The sequence below is a fragment of the Hyla sarda genome, chromosome 6 (assembly GCF_029499605.1).
Source record: "Hyla sarda isolate aHylSar1 chromosome 6, aHylSar1.hap1, whole genome shotgun sequence".
Classification (NCBI taxonomy): Eukaryota; Metazoa; Chordata; class Amphibia; order Anura; family Hylidae; genus Hyla; species Hyla sarda.
The window spans coordinates 92,578,716-92,602,753 of NC_079194.1; the positions used below are offsets into that span (position 1 = coordinate 92,578,716).

General features: G+C 43.8%; 1 protein-coding gene and 1 long non-coding RNA gene across 6 annotated transcripts in view; one reads left to right on the forward strand and one right to left on the reverse strand.

Moving 5' to 3' along the window:
- The window catches only part of LOC130275886 (uncharacterized), a 31,289-nt gene extending 20,085 nt beyond the window's left edge, over positions 1-11,204 (forward strand). Inside the window, exon 3 of the long non-coding RNA XR_008844938.1 lies at positions 10,678-11,204. This is a non-coding gene — a long non-coding RNA (uncharacterized LOC130275886). The remainder of the gene's footprint in view (positions 1-10,677) is intronic.
- Positions 1-24,038, reverse strand: part of FAM107A (family with sequence similarity 107 member A) — a 219,807-nt gene that overhangs the window by 55,028 nt on the left and 140,741 nt on the right. The gene's annotated exons all lie outside the window — the stretch shown is intronic.

Below are 24,038 nucleotides of genomic sequence, written 5' to 3' on the forward strand. Positions count from 1 at the left end.
AACCAGGAAGAGGATAACGGCGGAGGCCGTAGCCGGTTACCGAAGGCCCTGGGGGAGCGGTGGAAGGTATGTACATCTTTTTTTTTTTCTGCCTGCAGTATGGGGGCTAATTTTTATATTCCGGAGTTCTCCTTTAAGGGGGTAATAATAATTGCAAACAGGAAACAACCCGAAATACCTGAGATTTTTTTTGTATATTTTGACCCAGTCATCTAGCCATCACAATGTGGCCCTTGTCAAAGTTGCTTAGATCATTTAGATCATTACACTTGACCTTTCTTCCTGCCTCCAACACATCAACTGCAAAAATTGAACGTCTACTAATTCACTATGGAAACTAAAGTTGGCTGTCTGGGCATTCTGGGAGTTATAGTTTTGCAACAGCTGGAAGCACACTGTATAAAGTAATAAGGCCTGAGCTAACTTCTGCCTTAAAGTATACCTGTTAACCGCAAAAAATAATGCTTATATATGTTACTTATTAGGTCATCCAAATACTTTGGATGTGTTTTTATGTGTCTAGCTTCTGCATTCGGTTCACAAATCTCTCTGTTCTGCTACTTATTCTGACATCTACTGCTCAGAAAGAGGTGTTTGAGGCGAGCACTGAGCCCACCCTTACTGGCCATGTGTTCACTTCCTCCCTGAGTCTGATAGATAGGACAGGAGTGAGTACAGAAGAGTGCTATGTTTGTACATCAACTCAGTCAAACGGCTGAGTAAATAGTCCACTTTTTATCCCTCACTGTGATTTAAAAACCCAGCACATTCTCGCACTTGTATCACATGAAATTGTTAAACAATATAGCATTTGGTTTTAGGTCAGAGCACACCTGCAGTGTGTGCATCAACAACAGTGCTTGTGCTGCTTTAAAATGACACTCACAGTGCCCCTCCCTCCCCCCAACATGTTTTGTCACAGGTGTGACTCCCTCAGAGGTTATGGGGCAATGGCTGCATAAGACGCCGCTCTAAGGGTTTTATAACCTCTCCATGTGACATCATAACCACACCTTTGATTTGCTGCCAATAGATTCATGAATAGAAGATGGACAATGAACCTATCCAATGCTATTCCATGCATCATCATCCAATTACTCCAAGGCATGTCCCATACTCAATATGAGATACTCTCATAGAATACTTAAAATGTCAATCACTCACCGCTTCTCCGCATTGGAGATCGCTAACAGGAAATGCGTCATCTCAATTGTCTAGTCTGTGCAAGCGCTGGAACTTGGAAATGAAGGTCAGCCCGACATCGCATGGCGCATGCACCAGAAATTAGGTGCACGGTGCAGGTCATGGATATTACTGCTCTTGCGTACTTCACTGCTCTTGCGTACTTCAGCGCGAGAGCTTCTATTATCTCAGGACTGAAAGCTGCATCACACAACTGCGGGATTGCCCGCGCATGTGCAAAAATTTAGTAAATAATGCTCATAGTTGTCATTCTGATGTATGGTAAGTGTTCAACCTCATCCTTAGATTATTGAGTATGTCTGTCATGTCTGTATTGGTCTGTGTTCAAACACAGCCTATTGGTTTTGCTGTGTGTGAACAGTTTTATGTTTTCTGGTCAGGGAAGAGTTAATGTCTCTCTCCTTTTCAGCTTTAGCCTCTGTTAGCCAATAGCCTTTTGGGTGTGTCTATTTAATGTCAGCCCAGCCTAGCCTCTGTGCAGCTGCTAACATTCTGGCCATGCAGCTAATGGAGGCGTTGGGTGAAACACTTCTTATTTGAGCTTTAAATCTACTATCTCTGTTTTAGCATGCACTTTGTATTTTGGTTTTAGCCATGTTATGTGGCATGCTCTTAGTAGATTTTAAGCTGAGATTGTTTAGTCGGTTTTAGGATTTATTTATCCTTTCTGCTATGTGTCTGTTCACACTGTTTTCTCTTTATGTGAAGTTCTGTGTTTTATATTTCTGTTTTCCTACTGGGCCAGCATCCTGACCTCGGTGGAGTGTGCCACTGGCCAGTAGTCTATTTGGATTTATTATTAATGGCTACTCCTATAGTGGAGTGGAGTGTCCAGTTTGTGTGTTCAGTGTGAACAATGCCCTATATCTGGCATCCCTGTTTCCGCTCCATGAGACTCTTTGTCTTCTGGAGGTGTTCTGAAGGGATTGCGATTATTCCTGTCTTGTGTTCAGTGTGAACAGTTTTCTATAAATATATCCTGTGTATCTGACATTCCTATTACCTGTCCATGGGGACTTCGTGTCTACTGGAGGTTTTGCATAGGGAATGCGTATATTTCTGATTAGCGATAGATCCCTGTTTCTGGTCCATGGGAACTTTGTCTTCTGGATGTTCTGGGGGATTATGCTATATTCCTGTCTGTTCCTAAAGTCTGTTGACTTGTCCGTTTTCCTGTCAGGTTTTTTGTACTCTTTATTAGTTCTTGATTTCAGATCTTTGGAGTTCTGTACATGACTACTTATCTATAGTGTCCTCTGTTCACGACCACAGATCTATAGTTTCCTCTGTTCATGTCCGATGATCTATAGTGTCCTCTGTTCATGACCGCTGATAGTGTCCTCTGTGCTGCTCACTGATCTGTGTCCTCTGAACTTAATATATTAGAGTTGTATTTTCCTGTCATGTTTCCGGTTTGTGACTGACTATTTATTACTATGTGATCTTATTAGGCCCCTGCACTTTAGTTCAGGAAGGGACCGGCGCCCAGTTGTTAATCCACCGGTTAGGTGGATGGGCAAGTAGGCAGGGAGAGCGGTTTTAGGGTCAGTTTAGGGCTCACTCTCCCTGTCCCCCGGTCGGTCCCTAACAATATAATTGTAGTAATATAGATAGTGCCACAATGTGACAAGGACATGTTGTGACAAAGACAATGCCACAATGTGTGGTCATAATAGTGGTCACCATAAGAAAGGCCCCATCCTTAGAATACTAAATATATAATTGTAATGATATGAACAGTGCCCCAATGTAACAAAGGAAATGTCACAGTATATAGTCATAATGATGGCCACCAATAAAGAAGCCTCATCGTTGATCACAAACATCACATTTCACAATGCAAACCTGTGGGGAAAGCAATGAAGAGACACTGTACACAAATACTGTACAGTCAAAGTCAGCTTCAGTATACGTAGTTGTTTATAAACAGAAATTTGTTCCCATCACATTGTTATGTTTAATACTGATGATCAAAAAAATGACATCACAGAAGATTACATACCCTGTCCAGATGTTTCTAAACACGTCTATTCCCCAACAGCTGCTGAATTATCAGATGCATAACTTTGATTTACATGCACAATAAGGTGCAGATAGTCCCAATTTAGCAACAAAACTATGTACTACTTAGCTCTATCCTATAGCATAATCCATCATAAGCCCATCAACTGCCAAAGACTTAAATATGGAACCTCTGCTCATCCAAGTCTTCCTTACAATGTTTATAAGATGGTAAAAGTAGATGGTCCATTCATTTAATTCAATTTACATGGTACATTGTTAATGTCTGATAAGTGAGGGTCCCACTGTTGGGAGAACAGGGGTGCCATAACCATGTTGTGTCAGACAAAAAACAAAGGAAACAATGAAGAAGAAAAGACAGGTCAAGCATGTGCACTCAGGACAGGACAAGACTAGGGCACCATTTTGGGTGATCTGCCTTTAAATTTCTTTGTACGACCAACTGAACCTGGGATCCCCATACTTTTCCCAAATAGCAGATCTATAGGTGCCACGGCCAGATGTGCATTTACATCGAGTTTTTTGGTAAGAAAATGGCACCCAACCATACGTGGAAGGACAGGCAGCTAGTTGTAAAAGAGAAATGCACATGTGAAAAATGGGCGAAGGAAAATTGAGAGCATATATTATAAATAGTATACGGATTGGTGGGATTACAGGGGAAAGATAGGAATGAGATGGGCAATCAAACTGACAAATTTCCCTTTAACAGCAGCAATCATATTTAACTTGAGTGAATGTGGGGGTGGGGTGTCGTATTTTCTAAAGCCCCTGCCTAAGAGCATATCCTACTGTGTGCACTACACTTTCTATTAGGGTACAGTCCGAAGATGCAGATGATGCATGTCAGACAAAACCCTGCTTGAATGTGCTGGCCATCATTGGCTACCAGATTTTTCCAGATAAATGCAAAATAGTGCTGCCAGTGACCACCATTGTCATGTCTGCATGCATTCTGTGCCATTGGATCATACCCTTACAGTACAGGGGGATACAGAAACAGATAAGCCAGCTGATCTCCAACATATGAGTTATTGTAACGACACACTATAAATATGGTATCTGTAGTTAGAATACACCTTTATTTTGGGCATAAAAATAACATATGTACAGCAAAAATAGAGAAACATAGCTGCACATCCATCATTTGTATTTTGGTCTACTTGCTTCTCAGCATAAATTTCAAAAACTAACAGGTTGTTAATATACATTTTGATCACCACACCACGCCAAGGCCACCTAGTCAGAGTGGCTCCCTAACCTAAAACTGGCATAGCGCCGGGCGACCACCAGTGCCTCCGCGACACCAAGCCTACTGGGGGAATGACACAGTGACCAGACAGCTCAACTGCTTCCCGACCAAGCCCCTGGCTCTGGGCCACCCCACCCCACAAACAAAGCATCACAGAGACAATGGCCGCCACAGAGCACCACACCAGTGTGAACACTTACCATGTGCTTCCTACCAGAGGGTCGGGAGAAGGCTAGGAGGAAACCCATATGCAGTCTCCTGCTAATTAAAAACGCCTGGGCTGAATGGGTGGAGTGGAGCGCTGGCCATGGAAGAGGGGAGAGACTACAATTGTACAACAAAAATAGAGAAAAATACAACCAAAAAGAGAAAAAACATACACCATTTGTTTTTTGATCTACTTGCTTCTCAGCATAATTTCAAAAACTAACAGTAGATCAAAATACAAATGGTGGATGTGCGGCTATGTTTCTCTATTTGTGACGTAAATTTGTAGTCTCTCCCTTCCACCATGTGCAGCACTCTACTCCACCCATTCGGCCCAGGCGTTTTTAATTAGCAGGAGACTGCATATGGGTTTCCTCCTAGCCTTCTCCCGGCCCTCTGGCAGGGAGCACATGGTAGGTGTTCACACTGGTGTGGTGCTCTGTGGCAGCCATTGTTTCTGTGATGCTTTGTCTGTGGGGTGGTGTGGTCTGGAGTCAGGGGCTTGGTTGGGCAGTAGGGGCTGCCTGGCCACTAGGTCATTCCCCCTGTAGGCTTGGTGTCACTAGTGTTAGGTTAGGGACCCTTGATATGGCGAATGGGCTTTTAGAAGCAATTAGATCAAAATACAAATGGTGGATGTGTGGCTATGTTTCTGCTTCTCTACTTTTCTTTCACATAAACATAACATAGTTGCCACCCCAACTACACTTTTAACAGCGAGTTTGGACTTAGGGTGAGTTCACACTATGTAATTCCACTCGGTGAACATCAGTGTGAATGGATCTTCCGCAAGACCTGTTCACACTGAGCAATTTCAGCGGCAAACAATTCCGCTGCTGAAATTGTTCCGCGCAAAGAATGAACATGTTGATTCTTTGAGCGGAATTCCGCGAGCTCTGCATAACTGTCAATGGTGAAGGCACAGTGATGTGCGGTCCTACCGCCGGAGAATTTTGGCGGTAGCTGCCAGGCTGAATCTCCGCTCACTGAACTCCGCGAGCGGAGATTCAGCGACATTTACGCAGTGTGAATGCACCCTTAGTGTCAACATGCTCTGATTTTGGAAAACACATGAGCCAATGAGCCCAAAACGCAGAAAAACAGCCAAGATGAGTTAAAAAACATCATAAGAAAAAATGCCAAGTGAGTTTCATAAATAACTATTCACTAAAAACACTGTTTTTGAAAACTTTCAAGTGACTTTCTTCCTATATTGTTATAACACATGTTCGGGTCGGGTTGGCGACAGAGGCCTTATCTAGCTACCTTGAATGGTTACTTTCCACCCCTCTTGCCAGCCATCCCCTTTTTAATAGGGACACCAGTGATTTGTTGGGTGTTTTGTCTGATTTTGAGTGGCAAGATTCGTTCAATCTTGTATCTTTGGACGTTGAAAATTTGTACACCCGCTATGTCCCTTTTTTTTTTGCCTCCTCGGGAAAGGTCATGTGATTTCAATACTTTTGTTGTTGATGTCCTTACTTTCATTCTAAGTAATAATACTTTTTGTTATGGTGATCATTGGTACAGACAGGTGCATGGGACACCTATGGGGTCCCCTGTATCCTGTACATTAGCCAAGATTTATTTAACTGTATTTGAACAGACGTACGTCCACACACTCAGGAACCCCTTAACCAGGTGTGTGAAGCTGTTCCTGACATATGTGGACGATGTTCTGATAGTGTGGGACGGCACACAGGAAGAATTTAGAAATTTTGATAATTATTTAAATAAGAGTATGAACATGCTATTTACCTTTCAATTTGGTGGAAAAACTCTAGAATTCCTAGATGTAAAATTATGTCTTGATGGACAAGTGCTTAACACCACCGGCTTTAGAAAAGAGGTAGCTAGAAACTCGTTATTACACTACCAGAGTTCACATCCATGTTACAACATCCCATGCTCACAATTTGTCAATCTCAAGAGAATAAATAATAATTCATCTTACTATCAACAAGCTGAAGAGTTAAAAAAAAAATCGCCTCAGAGAGTGACTATCCTGAAGCTGTGATTGAGCAGGCCTTCCGTAAAGCAGAAAATATGGAGAGAAAAGAGCTACTGATTTCAAATAATTTAAAAAGAAAAAAGAAAGTAATAAGAGATTTGTTTTCTCCTTTGATAACAGTCCCATTTGTCACGATGCCGGCTGGCAGGAGGTGGATCCTCTGTGCCAGAGAGGGATAGCGAGGACCGTGCTAGTGGACCGGTTCTAAGACACTACAGGTTTTCACCAGAGCCCGCCGCAAAGCGGGATGGTCTTGCTGCGGCGGTAGTGACCAGGTCGTATCCACTAGCAACGGCTCACCTCTCTGGCTGCTGAAGATACAGAAGATAGGCGAGGTACAAGGGAGTAGGCAGTAGCAAGGTCGGACGTAGCAGAAGGTCGGGGGCAGGCGGCAAGGTTCGTAGTCAGGGGAGATAGCAGAAGTTCTGGTACACAGGGTATAAACACACAAAGAACGCTTTCACTGGCACTAAGGCAACAAGATCCGGCAAGGGAGTGCAAGGGAGGAGACTAGATAAAGGCAGGGAACAGGTGGGAACAATTAAGCTAATTGGGCCAGGCACCAATCATTGGTGCACTGGCCCTTTAAGTCTCAGGGAGCTGGCGCGCGCGCGCCCTAGAGAGCGGAGCCGCGCGCGCCAGCACATGACAGCAGGGGACGGGAACGGGTAAGTGACCTGGGATGCGATTCGCGAGCGGGCGCGTCCCGCTGTGCGAATCGCATCCCCAACGGCCATGACAGAGCAGCGCTCCCGGTCAGCGGGACTGACCGGGGAGCTGCAGGGAAAGAGACGCCGTGAGCGCTCCGGGGAGGAGCGGGGACCCGGAGCGCTAGGCGTAACAGTACCCCCCCCCCTTAGGTCTCCCCTTCTCTTTATCGGGTAACTGCCTCCCCTGGGATGAGGACACCGGGAAAGGATGGAGGGATTCCTCAACGACAGGCAGAACCGCAGGAGTAGGAATGGGGAGAGAGGGCAGAGGGCGGGACCTGGCACGGGGCAGTGTGACACCAGGACGAGGGCCATGAGGGGACACAGAAGCTTGCCTGATGGAACTGGGAGGGGGGGAGGGGCATTTCCTGTGGCAGGCAGAGTCCTTAATGACCTTAGGGGGACCAGATACAGGAGGAACCACAGAGTTACGGCAAGGGTTACTGGGAACCGGTTTTAGACAGTTCTTGGAACAAGAGGACCCCCAACTCTTGATCTCCCCAGTGGACCAATCCAGGGTTGGGGAATGAAGTTGAAGCCAGGGAAGTCCAAGGAGAATTTCCGAGGTGCAATTGGGGAGGACCAAAAGTTCAATCCTCTCGTGGTGAGATCCGATGCTCATAAGAAGGGGCTCCGTGCGGAAACGTATGGTACAGTCCAACCTGGCTCCGTTGACCGCGGAAATGTGGAGTGGCTTGACAAGACGGGTCACCGGAATACGGAATTTATTCACAAAGGAGTCCCGAATAAAATTCCCAGAAGCTCCAGAGTCCAGGCAGGCCACGGCTGAGAGGGGAGAGCTGGCTGAAGTGGAAATCCGAACAGGTACCGTGAGACGTGGAGAAGCCGACTTGGCATCAAGAGACGCCACACCCACGAGAGCTGAGTGCGAGCGTGCGTTTCCCAGACGTGGAGGACGGATTGGGCAATCCACCAGAAAATGTTCAGTACTGGCACAGTACAGACAAAGATTCTCTTCCTTACGGCGATTCCTCTCTTCCAGGGTCAGGCGAGACCGATCCACTTGCATGGCCTCCTCGGCGGGAGGCCTAGGCGCAGATTGCAGTGGAGACTGTGGGAGAGGTGGCCAGAGATCTAAGTCTTTTTCCTGGCAGAGCTCTTGATGCCTCTCAGAAAAACGCATGTCAATGCGAGTGGCTAGATGAATGAGTTCATGCAGGCTAGCAGGAGTCTCTCGTGCGGCCAGAACATCTTTAATGTTGCTGGATAGGCCTTTTTTAAAGGTCGCGCAGAGAGCCTCATTATTCCAGGAAAGTTCAGAAGCAAGAGTACGGAATTGTATGGCGTACTCGCCAACGGAGGAATTACCCTGGACCAGGTTCAGCAGGGCAGTCTCAGCAGAAGAGGCTCGGGCAGGTTCCTCAAAGACACTTCGAATTTCCGAGAAGAAGGAGTGAACAGAGGCAGTGACGGGGTCATTGCGGTCCCAGAGCGGTGTGGCCCATGACAGGGCTTTTCCAGACAGAAGGCTGACTACGAAAGCCACCTTAGACCTTTCAGTAGGAAACAGGTCCGACATCATCTCCAAGTGCAGAGAACATTGCGAAAGGAAGCCACGGCAAAACTTAGAGTCCCCATTAAATTTGTCCGGCAAAGACAGTCGGAGGCTAGGAGTGGCCACTCGCTGCGGAAGGGGTGCAGGAGCTGGCTGAGGAGATGATTGCTGATGAAGTTGCGACTGAAGTTGGTGCACAATGGTGGACATTTCTGACATCTGGTGGGTTAGATGGGCGATCTGTCGTGCTTGCTGGGCGACCACCGTGGTGATATCAGAGGCAACTGGCAGGGGAACCTCAGCGGGATCCATGGCCGGATCTACTGTCACGATGCCGGCTGGCAGGAGGTGGATCCTCTGTGCCAGAGAGGGATAGCGAGGACCGTGCTAGTGGACCGGTTCTAAGACACTACAGGTTTTCACCAGAGCCCGCCGCAAAGCGGGATGGTCTTGCTGCGGCGGTAGTGACCAGGTCGTATCCACTAGCAACGGCTCACCTCTCTGGCTGCTGAAGATACAGAAGATAGGCGAGGTACAAGGGAGTAGGCAGTAGCAAGGTCGGACGTAGCAGAAGGTCGGGGGCAGGCGGCAAGGTTCGTAGTCAGGGGAGATAGCAGAAGTTCTGGTACACAGGGTATAAACACACAAAGAACGCTTTCACTGGCACTAAGGCAACAAGATCCGGCAAGGGAGTGCAAGGGAGGAGACTAGATAAAGGCAGGGAACAGGTGGGAACAATTAAGCTAATTGGGCCAGGCACCAATCATTGGTGCACTGGCCCTTTAAGTCTCAGGGAGCTGGCGCGCGCGCGCCCTAGAGAGCGGAGCCGCGCGCGCCAGCACATGACAGCAGGGGACGGGAACGGGTAAGTGACCTGGGATGCGATTCGCGAGCGGGCGCGTCCCGCTGTGCGAATCGCATCCCCAACGGCCATGACAGAGCAGCGCTCCCGGTCAGCGGGACTGACCGGGGAGCTGCAGGGAAAGAGACGCCGTGAGCGCTCCGGGGAGGAGCGGGGACCCGGAGCGCTAGGCGTAACACCATTAATCGGATTATAAAAAATGCAATATTGGCCAATTGGTGTATCTTAGAGCAGGACCCGTTACTAGTGGACACCGCAAAAACAGACCTATTGTTACATTTAGAAAAAATAGTACCATCCATGACTTTGTAAAAAGAAAGAATAAACACATGTTAAGTTCCAGTTCAGATTGGTTGAATAAGAAGATACCTAAAGGTAACTTTCCCTGTAATTACTGCAATTTTTTGTTAGGGTGAATCAATTCATCTCATGTAAATCCCAATTTGTAGTATATTGTTTAATATGCGTATGTGGACGGTTCTATGTGGGAAAAACGAAGCATAATTTACATATTAGGTTCAGAAAACATCTATATTCTTTACGCACTAAAATAGGTGCTACGCTCTTCAGTGACCACATAGACAGGTGATTATAGGGACCTTCGTTTTGCTGGACTACAGGCAATTTCCCCACAACCGCAAGGTGTGGATAGGCATGTTAAATTATTACAATGCGAACAGACTTGGATTATAAAACTTAAAGCATTAGGCCCTCTGGGCTTAAACTAAATAAATGATTTAAGTTAATTTTTATGAGTACCACAGGATAAGATGTATCTCTGTTTTTAATAATGCTAACTATATATTGCTTTGTACAATATTTCCTTTTTTATCTATGTATAATCCTGGTGTTGGGTCACTCCTCCCCTTTTACCTATTTATACCTGATTGTTAGCGTTTGGAGATGGAAACCGGAAGATGCAGGAGTGACGCGAAACGGTGCTGTCGTTCCTGTGATACGTCCCTGCTCCAGGCTTGGTGCCTCCTTTCCCTCCCTGCACCGGGTGAAGTTCGGCTTTTGTTTGGATATGCCACAATAAAGTATTTTCTAACTTTGCAACAAACGCTATGAGTGCAGACACTCTTTCTACCTTCTGGTTATTACTGTGGAATTGCTATATGCCACTAGTGTCTGGCACCCCACCTACTGCATTCACCTGGGACAGTATATAGTGCTTCACAAGGCCGGTGATTTGGAGTCTAGCAGTGACCATCCCCCCACCCCCTTTGTGTTTTGGCTTATAACAAATGTTACTTCACAAAAATGATAATTCTAAATTAAATGCATGATATAGAAATTTTTACATTGAAGTATCAGCCATATTTATGTCAAAAATATGGAAGTGTTCATAATAAAATAAAATCCGAAACTACTCTAGTGTACTCATACAGGGATGTAAACAGTTCCCAGACACACCTAAAAGTCTAATACGTTTCTGGCAGGGACTTCAAGTTTACTTTTCATGTTCTCGATAGGAGAAGAAAGAATGACTGGTATGTGACTTGGAAAAGGTAATTAAAATGTTGATTTACACAAGAGCTTGGTGGGAATTTCAAAGTTACCGTCATATAGGATTAACAAGGGGTTAACACACTGCTTAGCTGGGTTGCGTAATTAAAGGGCAAAAGCGGCCTGGCCCTCCTACTTCTAGTGATCAGGGGGGTTCTCTATGATATGTCAAGACTGCTAAGGGTCTGTTCACACACCATCATTATTAATGGGGACCCCTGTCTCTTATGATTACGCCAGTGTTTTTTTGGCCATGTTCGAAAGCGAATTCTCTCCACCTCCAGAAACCTAAAGCATAGTGTTTATTTATGTTGTGTGGTTTGACTAATTTAGTGGCTTAACTTAATAAAGAAGATGGATATTTACCTGGAATCATGCTGTAATACCCTTCATTTTGTTTTATGGATATATTGGAGGGAATTCATGAAAAGTGGTGCAGGTGAATGCCTTTTTACTCCATTAATTCATGGGGTGGAAACTGTGTACCTGCACCAGATTTATTACATGGTGCAGGGCATGCGATAAATCTGGTGCAGATCACATTTTGTTCCTCAGTACTCTACTTTGTATGGTGGCCCCTTTTGTGACTTTTTGTGTGACTTTTTATCCTGTGCGACTTTTTATTAAAGGGATACTCCGGAGCTAAGACATCTTATACCCTATCCAAAGGTTACTAGCGATCACTGGCACGGAGCATAGTGACGTCACGCTCCGCCCCCTCAATGCAAGCCTATGGAGGGGGCGTTTCACGCCCCCTCCATAGGCTTGCATTGAGGGGGCGGAGCGTGACGTCACACGGGGGCGGAGCCGTGACGTCACTATGCTCCGTCCCCGTGCGGATTTGCGGCTAAGTTAACGCATTTGTGACAAAAGATGTGACAAACTGAAAAGTCGCCCATGATAAATTCCTGACCACTGCATGATATCAACTGGAATCACCACTTGGTTTGTTCTTTTTAAAAAACCTTCTTGAGGAAAAGTGCAATGAAAAGTCTTTAAACAGACAAACTGTGAGAAAAATGTATCCTACAAAACCAGGGTAAAACCAATGATAAATTCCCCCCATTGTTTATGGCCAGTGCTCATGGCCAGTTTGTGTAGAGGATTACCAGAGAGAGGATTTATATTTTACTACTACAAATATTAGTTTGAGGTACGATGGTTAGGAAGCACTGCCTAAGGCTAAGTCTCCACTTGGTTTTTTTTTCTGGCAGTTTTTGGAATACTGCCACTGCAGTTTTTGAGCCAAAGTCCAAAGTGTATTCAAAAGGAATAGGACATATAAAGGAAGAACTTACACTTCTCCTCCCTTATGGATCCACTTCTGACTTTGGCTCAAAAACTGCATGGCAGTATTCCAAAAACTGCCAGAAAAAAAACCAAGTGGAAACTTAGCCTAAAATTGATATGACCTGCAATCATGAGCAACTTGTTTTACAGTTGTCACCCTCTCCTGTCCCTAAAGGGCTCCGTCATTGTTTTACCGGAGTTTCCCTTTAAAGGGGTACTCCCACCCTAGACATCTTATCCCCTATCCAAAGGATAGGGGATAAGATGTCTGATTGCGGGGTCCCGCTGATGGGGACCCCCGCAATGTTGCATGCGGCACCAACCTGTTTCTTGTCCGGAAGTGCTGGAGGGTCTCCGTCGCGACCATGAAAACGGAAGTCCGTGATGTCAGGTGTGACGCCCCCTCCCATAGACTTGCATTGAGGTGACGGGGTGTGACGTCACACGGGGGCAGAGTCCAGATGTCACGGACTTCCGTTCTTGTGGTCGCGACCGAGACCCTCCAGCGCTTCCGGACAAGAAACAGGTGGGTGCCGCATGCAACATTGCGGGGGTTCCAAGAGGTGGGACCCCCGCAATCAGACATCTTATCCCCTATCCTTTGGATAGGGGATAAGATGTTTAGGGTGGGAGTACCCCTTTAAGATAGCATGAGGAATCCTCTAAGTATCAGAAGACAGGCTTTATCTGATTTTATGTGTATGAACCTGAGAAACGCGCTCTTATCTTCATCAGCCATATTAGAAATAAAATAGTGTTTCCATAGCAAAGGCTCGTATTTTCTTTCACTGTATTATGTTCCAGATATTTGATTTGGACAAAAAAACTAAAAACAAACAAACATTCAGCAGATAATCATATTTGGCTTCTTATTTATCTGATTGCCTATAAAGCCTAAAGCACAATCGGTGCCGAAACTGTCTCAAATAACACTAGAACCTAATACGAATGAAATACAGTACAAAGCAATTCTCTGGGATCTCTCATTATGGCTCATTTACCCCATTATTTATGAATTGTTTACCTGATAAACTTTTTAAAGGTTTTAGCATTAAATAATCATAATTTTCTCTACTGAAGGAGAAGTCAGCTCACAGTGCATTTTCTGGTAAGCGTGGTGGGTTTCTGCTGATATACAGCAGCTAATCAGAACAAGCAGAGCTGCAGTGTAAAGGAGGTTAAAATCTGCAGCCTCTAATAGGAGATGAAGAGGGCACTTTATAAAATTTGACACCAATCATAGTTTTTCCCTAACAGTTTACAAGGCGCTTGTCTGCACTACACAGATGGCCTACTGATCCGAAAGGTCAGCATGTCATAATATATTTCTCCTGTGGTCACTGTAGAAGAATTTAAAAGGGTATTCCAGGATTTTTTTTATTTGACTGTGCTACAGGGGATGTGAAGTTAGTGTAGTCCATAATATAGTGTCTGTACCTGTATGTGACGTTTTCTCACAATTCTTCTGTGATTTTCACCCCACTAGTTATTTTTAACAGCATACAAAATGACTGTCTCAGATTTTTCCCAGCTTGCAATGCGGCCGAGACCTGACTCACTAGTCAGCTGATGACAGGGAGCCTGTCTGCTTCAATGGGAAGAGCAATCAATCTGCAACTAATGCAACAGCTGGAGGCACCCTGATTGAAAACCACAGGTCTGTAGCTCATTTATGTTTCAATGGGTGGGGTGGCTGATGTGTAGGAGGGAGGAAAATGGAATTGTGGGAATTGTAGTCAAAAAGAGAAAAGTCAAACAGGAAATACTAGTTCACAAAAAGCTAGCCACAGTGTTATGGTAATCTCACAACATAGCTATTTATCCCCAAGACAAGAGCAGATCCTTCCTAAGCATGTCCATTACTGTCTGCCAGGTACGTACTAAAATCACCTTATGGTGGATAACCCCTTTAATACTTTCTGCACAGGAGTCATTCTGGGACTTCAAATCCAGTCATTGTTGGAGAAAGGCCCTTTCAGCACATAACCAGAATTGCTTTGAAGGTGTGTACTATAAAGTGATGGCATATCGCTATGATATGCCAACACTTTAGGGACAATGAACCTGAGAAGCCAGAGTTGAGGAGCTGGTGTAGCACTGAGGTCCTTGATGGTTTTTCCTGCACAACAGCGCCCCAGCCATACGCATTCTAGTGCTCTATATAGGAAAAAGCAGAGCTTCACATGGTGCAGTATGCAAGAACAAGTAGGAACTTCATCGTTTCATATTGTATATTGCTCACCTTTGGTTGTGGTATATAGAAGACACAACAACATATTTTGTAGTGATGCAGCCTCTGGTCCGATCCAAGATGGACTGAATGGAGAATGCATGGGTGGTTAAGAAAAAGAACCCTGGACACTCGGCGTAATACACTAATTTATGAAAATTTGTAGTTTCCTTTTATCAATAAAGCATATTTATTTGTTAAATGCCAATATAACATGACACATTTTGAGGTATACGTATTACCTCTTCCTCAGATGTACTATGCCATAATTCATCTGAGGAAGAGGTCCGTAGATTGCATCAAGTGTCCTGGGGCTTTTTCTTCAACCACCTATACACCAACTATGTAGGGAACTGCAGAGGATTAAACTTTTTGCAGTTCTGCATAGCTGGGTAGTCGGAATTACCATTGTATGGGAAAAACCTAAAAGGGGATAAGGCACCGATTTAGTAAACTTGTATGCACTCAATAGATCAAGGTGTTCTATCAGCAGACAGGTTAATTAAGCATAATGTCCATAATGATGCACAGATACATATTCCTTCTCATTTATTTATTCTACTATCTTCATCATATAGGCCCAGATTTATCAAACTGAGAAAAAAAGAGGGATTTTCCACAGCAACCAATCACAGCAAAGTAAACAAGCTCTAGTAAAGTGAAACCTGAGCTGTGATTGGTTGCTGTGGAAAAATCATTCTATTTTTTTCTCTCACACAGTTTGATAAATCTGGGCCATAGTGTATTCAGACATAATGGTGCCGACATTCACAATGCAATATGTTAAAACAGCATAGCTCGGTCAGACAGAGAGACACGGGTACAAACCTGCTGCGCTACGTTTCAGGGGCACACCTCCTTAGTCATGCGCACAAGCTTGGAACACCTTAAGGACCCAGCCAATTGTCACTGTAGGACCTTGCCATTTTTTTGAACATCTGACCACTTTCACTTTAAGCATTAATAACTCTGGGATGCTTTTACCTTTCATTCTGATTCCGAGATTGTTTTTTCGTGACATATTCTACTTTATGTTAGTGGTAAAATTTTGTTGATACTTGCATCGTTTCTTAGTGAAAAATGCTAACATTTTATGAAAAATCTTAAAATTTTGCATTTTTTTTTACTTTGAAGCTCTCTGCTTATAAGGAAAATGAATATTCCAAATAAATTATATATTGATTCACATATACAATATGTCTACTTTGTTTCCATCATAAAGTTGACATGTTTTTACTTTTGGAAGACATTAGAAGGCTTCAAAGTATAGCAGCAATTTACTAATTTTTCACAAAATTTTCAAAATCGAAATTTTTCAGGGACCAGTTCTGTTTTGAAGTGGATTTGAATGGCCTTCTTATTAGAAATACCCCATAAATAACCCCATTATAAAAACTGCACCACTCAAAGTATTCAAAAGGTTTGTTAACCCTTTAGGTGTTTCACAGGAATAGCAGCAAATTGATAGAGAAAATCTTCATTTTTTACACTGGCATGTTCTTGTAGACCGAGTTTTTGAATTTTATAAGGGGTAAAAGGAGAGAAATCTTCCTAAAATGTGTAACCCAATTTCTCTCAAGTAAGAAAATACCTCATATGTGTATGTCAAGTGTTCGGCGGGTGCACTAGAGGGCTCAGAAAGGAAGGAGCGACAGTGGGATTTTGGAGAGTGAGTTTTTCTGAAATTATTTTTGTGGGGCATGTCGCATTTAGGAAGCCCCTATGGTGCCAGAACAGCAAAAAAAAAAAAAAAAAAAAAAAATAGGAAAAAAGCCCCCCAAAATTTGTAAACCCATTTCTTCTGAGTAAGAACATACCCCATGTGCATGTAAAGTGCTCTGCTGGCGAACTACAATGCTCAGAAGAGAAGGAGCACCATTGGGATTTTGAAGAGAAAATGTGTCCGGAATTGAAGGCCACGTGTGTTTACAAAGCCCCCATAGCGCTAGAACAATGGACCCCCCCCAACATGTGACCCCATTTTGGAAACTACACCCCTCACAGAATTTAATAAGGGGTGTGCATGCTAGGAGTTGTAGTTTTGCAAGATCTAGAGGGCAGTATACAGATCCCTGTTCAGTGGTCTCTAAACTGTAGACCTCCAGCTGTTGCAAAACTGCAAATCCCAGCATGCCCAAACAGCTGTCTGGGCATGCTGGGAGTTGTAGTTTTGCAACATCTGGAGGGCTACAGTGTAGAGACCACTATATAATGGTCTCAGACTGTAGCCCTCCAGATGTTGCTAGGCAACTTACCGGCTTCCGTCGGAGCACCGCAGCCGATCGCGTCCCGCAGCCTCCACCGACAAGTAAGTGGATCTTCGGCACCCGGTCACCTTCGGTTCCCCGTTCTGCCCCGCCTATTCTGGTTGGGCAGGACGGGGAAAACTAAAATTAACCCCGCCGCCCTGATCTGCTATTGCTCGTCTCTTTTGACGACCAATAGCAGGCATAGGAGGGATGGCACCTCTGCCACCTCACTCCTATCCCTTCAGGGGGATCGGGGGTGTCATGGACAACCGCGATCCCCCTTATATTCCGGGTCACCATAGACCCGTATGACCCGGAATCGGCGCAAATCACAAGTGTGAATTCACTTGCGATTTGCGCCGATTGCCGACATGGGAGGGGGGTCTGACGACCCCCCTGGGCATTTGCGCGGGGTGCCTGCTGATCGATATCAGCAGTCATCCCGGTCCAGTCCCCGCCCGGCAGGGAACGAAATTCCCACGGGCGTACAGGTACGCCCTGGGTCCTTAAGACCCAGGTACAGAAGGCGTATGCATGCGCCCTAGGTCCTGTACGGGTTAAAACAGCATACCTCGGTCAGATGGAGAGAGACACGGGTACAAACCTGCCGAGCTACGTTTCAGGGGAACGCCCCCTTAGTCATCCACACGCCCCCTTAGTTATGCGCACAAGCTTGGAACATCAGTGCGTTTAAGTATAGAAGCGGTTAGACACAGGTGAGAAATTAACTCTTCATATTCTGCGCTTATTACATTTCTTTAAAAATGAACATCCAACAACTGCTAACACAGTTAAATCCACTCTTACAAATTGACTTTAAAATTTATATTTTCGTTAAGCCCTTTTGGTTCCAATGATTCTAATTCCACAATCAAAAATGTTTCCCTCTTCAGCAGATTCTTTCTATTCATCTCCACATTAGAATTCACCTTCACTTCCTCGATCAATTGCCATCTTAGTTCAGATGCTACATGCCTGTGATCTTTAAAATGTCTGGCCACTGTTGTCTCTCTATATTGCGGCACCGCACAGGCCACAGGTTTCTCGGGTGTATAGCGTCTTATTACAGACTTATGTTCCCCGATTCTAGTTTTAATCATCTATGTGGTCTGTCCTACATAAACAAAACCGCACGGACATTACAATAGATATATTGTTGCATGTGTGGTAGAAAAAAGTGAACGGGTAATGCACGTTAGTAGATATGATAAGCTTTCTTCTATCATCCAACATACCATTAAGAAACATGTCAAGTTGTTTTCTACTGATAAGTATGGATCAGCGTTGAAACACCCCCCCCCCCCCCACACCATGTTCACGTTTCGTTCAAAAAGGGAAAACTATTAATGATAAACTGGTTAGGAGTGACTTTATACAAAAATTTAAGGATAAACGAACATTCATGGCAGCAAAGAAAAATTGCACTTTTTCGTGTCTTTTATATACCCAATGTAATGGAATTATAAAAGGTGGTGACAATTTAAATCCGATTAAAGGCCACAAAATCCCTATTAAAGGCTACCACCCCTGCAACAGTACTAAGGTGAAATATCGATTGAAATGTCCGTGTGGTTTTGTCTATGTAGGACAGACCACACGGATGATTAAAACTAGAATCGGGGAACATAAGTCTGCAATAAGACACTATACACACGAGGAACCTTTGGCTTGTTCGGTACCACAATATGGAGAGTCAGTGGCCAGAAATTTTAACCCCTTAAGAACTGAGGGTTTTTTCCGTTTTTATACTTTCATTTTTTCTTCCTTACCTTTAAAAAATCACATATGTTTATTTAATTTTTATTTACAGTTTTTTTATGGGAAAAGGGGGGTGATTCAAACTTTTATTAGGGAATGGGTTAAGTGATCTTTATTAACTTTTTTTTTAACTTTGTAGTGTTATAGCCCCCTCTAATGGCTATAATACTGCACTAACTGATCTTTTACGTCGATCTTTGTTATCTCATAGGTTAACATTGATCGATGATTCTGTCGCTTGACTGCTCATGCCTGAATCTCAGGCATTGAGCAGTAATTCGGCGATGCAGGAGGAAGGTAAGGACCCTCCCTGTGTCTGCCAGCTGTTCGGGATGCTGCGATTTTGCTGCGGCGGTCCTGAACAGCCCGCTGAGCTATCCGGGAGCAGTTTACTTTCACTTTAGATACGGCAATCAACTTCGAATAATGCGTCTAAAGGATTAATAGGGCCCGGGTCCCGGTCGTTGTTAGAGGCCAGGCCCGACCCGTTATGGAGCAAACTCAGGGCATACCAGTACGCCGTGCGTCCTTAAGAACACGGGTATGTAGCATCTGATCTAAGATGCCAAATGATCAAGGAAGCGAAGGTGAATTAATTTCATATGGAGATGAATAGAAAGAAATTGGTGAAGAGGGAAACATTTTGGATTGTGGAATTCAAATCATTGGAACCGAAAGGGCTTAATGAAAATTCAAATTTTAAACTCTATTTGTAAGAGTGGATTTAACTGTGTTAGCAGTTGTTGGACGTTCATTTTTAAAGAATCTTAATAAGCGCAGAATATGAAGAGTTAAAGGGGTATTCCGGGATTTTTTTTTTATTTGACTATGCTACAGGGGTTGTAAAGTTAGTGTAGTTCATAATATAGTGTCTGTATCTATGTGTGAAAGTTTTCTTACAATTCTTCTGTGATTTTCATCCCAATATTTATTTGTAACAGCATACAAAATGACTGCTGTCTCAGATTTTTCCCAGCTTGCAATGCGGTCGAGACCTGACTCACTAGTCAGCTGATGACAGGGAGCCTGTCTGCTTCAATGGGTGGAGAGAGCAATCTGCAAGTAATGCAACAGCTGGAGGCACCCTAATTGAAAACCACAGGTCTACAGCTCATTTATGTTTCAATGGGTGGGGTAGCTGATGTGTGGGAAGGAGGAAAATGGTATCATGGGATTTGTAGGCAAAAGATAAAACTGAAATCAGGAAATACAAGTTCACAGAAAGCTAGCCACAGTGTCATGGTAATCTCACAGCATAGCCATTTAGCCCAAGACAAGTGCAGATCCTTCCTAAGCATGTCCATTAGTGTCTGCCAGGTACATACTAAAATCACCTTACGCTGGATAACCCCTTTAATTTCTCACCTGTGTCTAACCGCTTCTATACTTAAACCCACCGGTGTTCCAAGCTTGTGCACATGACTAAGGAGGTGTGCCCCTGAAACGTAGCGCAGCAGGTTTGTACCCATGTCTCTCTCCATCTGACCAAGCTATGCTGTTTTAACATCTTGCATTGTGAATGTCGACACCATTATGTCTGAATACACTATGGCCCAGATTTATCAAACTGTATGAGAGAAAAAAATAGAATGATTTTTCCACAGCAACCAATCACAGCTCAGGTTTCACTTTACTAGAGCTAGTTTACTTTGCTGTGATTGGTTGTTGTGGAAAAATCCCTTGAATATGTATCCGTGCATCATTATGGACATTATGCTTAATTAACCTGTCTGCAGATAGAACACCTTGGTCTATTGAGGGCATACAAGTGATTCAGGTCTGTAGAGCCTGTCGATCAGGAGGTGTTCATCCACACGTGTGTTAGAAGTGAAGTGCAGTGGAGGTGACTACCCCTTCATTATCAGGATGGATGAGGGTCCAAGGCATCAAATCCTCATCATAGAAGACGGACAACCAGGAAAAGGGATGTGGTTGGAGGCGATGTTTGGGGTATATGTAACAATGTAAAAACAAACTGAAAAACTGGCTTCTGTTGCACAATTATTGCAATCACCACTCTCACCTCCTTGGAGATAACCGGACGCAGCCACAAAACAGATGAAGGAATGGATCCACGTCAAAGGTAAAAATGGATCCAAACAATAATGAAAATAGAAGGTAAAAAAACACTGCATTAATTTAAAAAAAAAAACATGCAAAGGGTTTCAAAATACAGGATTGGTTTTGAAACACGTTTCATGTTTTTTTATTTTATTTTACAGGCAGTTCCTGAATATACGGGACATTATAGTAAGCCGTGACGGGTCGACCTGTGCGCACTTGTTTGCCTCTGTTGTACTGAGGTGAATTTAGGAGCCTAAATTGCATTGCAGAACTAGTGTGCACTGTTCTCCGTTTCAGCCTCTACTGACAGCTGAATGGGCAGGACAGAGAGGGACGAGGCTAGCCGCTGAGTGTTCTTGTATGAAGCTTAGTGCAGCCAACATCACGGGTCAGCCATCAGTGTGGCCTAAAGTCTCTGGGTGTGAAGTCAGTGGCGGAATGCAACAACTGCATTTACTCTCTGTGGGGGGGTATTTATCAAAGGATTTATGTGTTTTTTTCCCGTATCTTTGGTGCAATACTTTGGCGCAGTGTCTTTTTACGCCAAAGTTTGGCGCATTCTCTGCACTGATTTTTTAAACTTTCTCAAAATCAATGTGTGTGATTTTTACTTTGGTCAGTAATTCATAATTTGCGGCAATCGATCTTTGGCACAATTTTGCGCCTTTAGGTTTTGTTTTTTTGGCGCAAATCACCGCCAATAAATTTTGCACATGAAAAACACACATAGCAATGTCAGAAAATGTAAAGGCGTCAAAATACATTAAAAATGTTTTGGGTGAAAGCATCGACACCTAGTTGTCTCTGAGGGACCTTCACCCTCCGTTGAGCCTGCATTGGACATGGCCACACAGGTTCAGGAAAGGTAACAAAAATAAAAATAAAAGTAAAATAAAAATACTCAAGTTAAAAATAAAATCCATTTCACATGGTGGCTATAAACCCCACAAATGAAAATAACTCATGTCGCTTGCTGATATACTGCAGGAGGGACTCCGAAATAGCTGCTCTACAGGGTAAAATACGCGTCCTCTGTGGCGGTAAGTTCGGTGTAAAAGGCGCTGTGAACAGCTGATTTCAACATTTGAGCCAAAATTACTAACAACGTGCACCAAATGATAAATCTGGTGCATGTCCACGAAAACCAAAGTGAAAAAAAGAAGGGTAAAAAGAAACTGTCAACGGGCAAAATTGATAAATACCCCCCTGTGTCTGCACATAAACGTGAGTAAAGCTATAGAGACTGTGTCCACACTGTGAAAACATTATATTATATAACTAGTAGGTACCCAGGAGCTTGCAATCCAGAGTTATTTGCAGGGCAGTGATATAAACCCAGCATGACCTTAGATTGGGGAATGTTTCTGATACAAAAAAAAATTTTAATTCATGATATTAAAGGGGTATTCCGGGATTTTTTTTTATTTGACTTTGCTACAGGGGCTGTAAAGTTAGTGTAGTTCATAATATAGTGTCTGTACCTGTGTGTGACGGTTTTCTCACAATTCTTCTGTGATTTTCACCCCAATATTTATTTTTAACAGCATACAAAATGACTGTTGTCTAAGATTTTTCCCAGGTTGCAATGTGGCCAAGACCTGACTCAGTAGTCAGCTGATGACAGGGAGCCTGTCTGCTTCAATGGGTCGAGGGATCGCTTGGTGGGAGACAGATTAATCTGCAACTAATGCAACAGCTGTAGGCACAATGATTGAAAACCACAGGTCTTTTTAATGGATGCAGCTCATTTATGTTTCAATGGGTGGGGTGGCTGATGTGTGGGAGGGAGGAAAATGAAATTATGGGATTTGTAGGTAAAAGAAGAAAACTCAAACAGGAAATACCAGTTCACAAAAAGCTAGCCACAGTGTTATGGTAATCTCACAACACAGCCATTTAGCCCCAAGACAAGAGCAGATCCTTCCTAAGCATGTCCATTACTGTCTGCCAGGTACGTACTAAAATCACCTTATGGTGGATGATTTTTTTTTATTTTTTTTTTCAGAATTAACTCCTATTGTTTACAGCTTACAAATTTGTGCAATACATACATTTTTTGTGGGTGTTTTTAGTTTTTAAGGTACATGGGGGTCGGGGTTTTAGGTGCCAAAGACTGGATCCTCCCCAGCTGCCAAATACTCTTTGTACTCCCCTGCTGGGAAATGGGCACCTTCATAAAGGCAGTGGTGGGGGATGGAGGCAGATAAATGTTTTTTGTGCATTTCCAGCACTTGGACTGACTTAATAAAGAAAACATTTGTCTGTGGAAACAATAGCAGGTTCCGAGAAAAACTTCTGCCTGGCTTAGACAGTCAACTGGAACTTCTGGTAATTGCTGTTAATGCAGTCTATGGAATGCACGGTTTCTGCAAAGAAATAGCAAGTTACTGCAAAATAAACTTAAAATCAGCCCACCATATATAGCAAATAATATGAAGGAAAGCAAGTGGGAAAAAACCTGTTTTCATGTACTCAGTGTGCCATGGCTAAGCGTATTATAAAGCTCTTCAGGGAGTCATTTGGAGCCACTTATGTGGGTGTACGGTAACAAAGTGTGGGTTTCAGCCAAGAAACTGTATTTCCAAACATGATCCATATATATGAAGTTCTAGAGCTTGTAAGAAATTGTGTATGTTCAATCACAATAGGTTCATGAGTCACATCTGTAAACTGCTCCACATGTATAAAACACAGTATCTGAAGCAGCGTCTGAAGCTGGGGATAGCCTCCTACAAAAGATTATGAGGAACTAAGGGGCGTTTAGGCTTCTGGGCCTAAATCTGTTTTTGGCCCCCCAAAGTACTTTAAGTGGTAAAGGGGTCTTTTTAGCTCCCTCTGGCAGCAAGTTCACAGTGTAACTACAACCTTCTGAACCATCTATATCAATATCACCGGTTACAGGTGCATGACTTCCTAATTTTGCAATGTTTTTAATTAGGGATAAACCAATATCGTTTTTTTTTTAGGGCCAATACCGATAATCTGCGACCTTTCAGGCCGATAGCCGATAACGTATACCGATATTCCGGTATAAGTTATTGGCTATTCCTTCCCCCCCCCCAACGCAGATCAATGATTTAAAGCGGGCGCTTTAAATCAATGAACTGCAGCGGGTTTTGCGGGGCCAGAGATCGCCGCCGCCCGCTTCTCTCCCC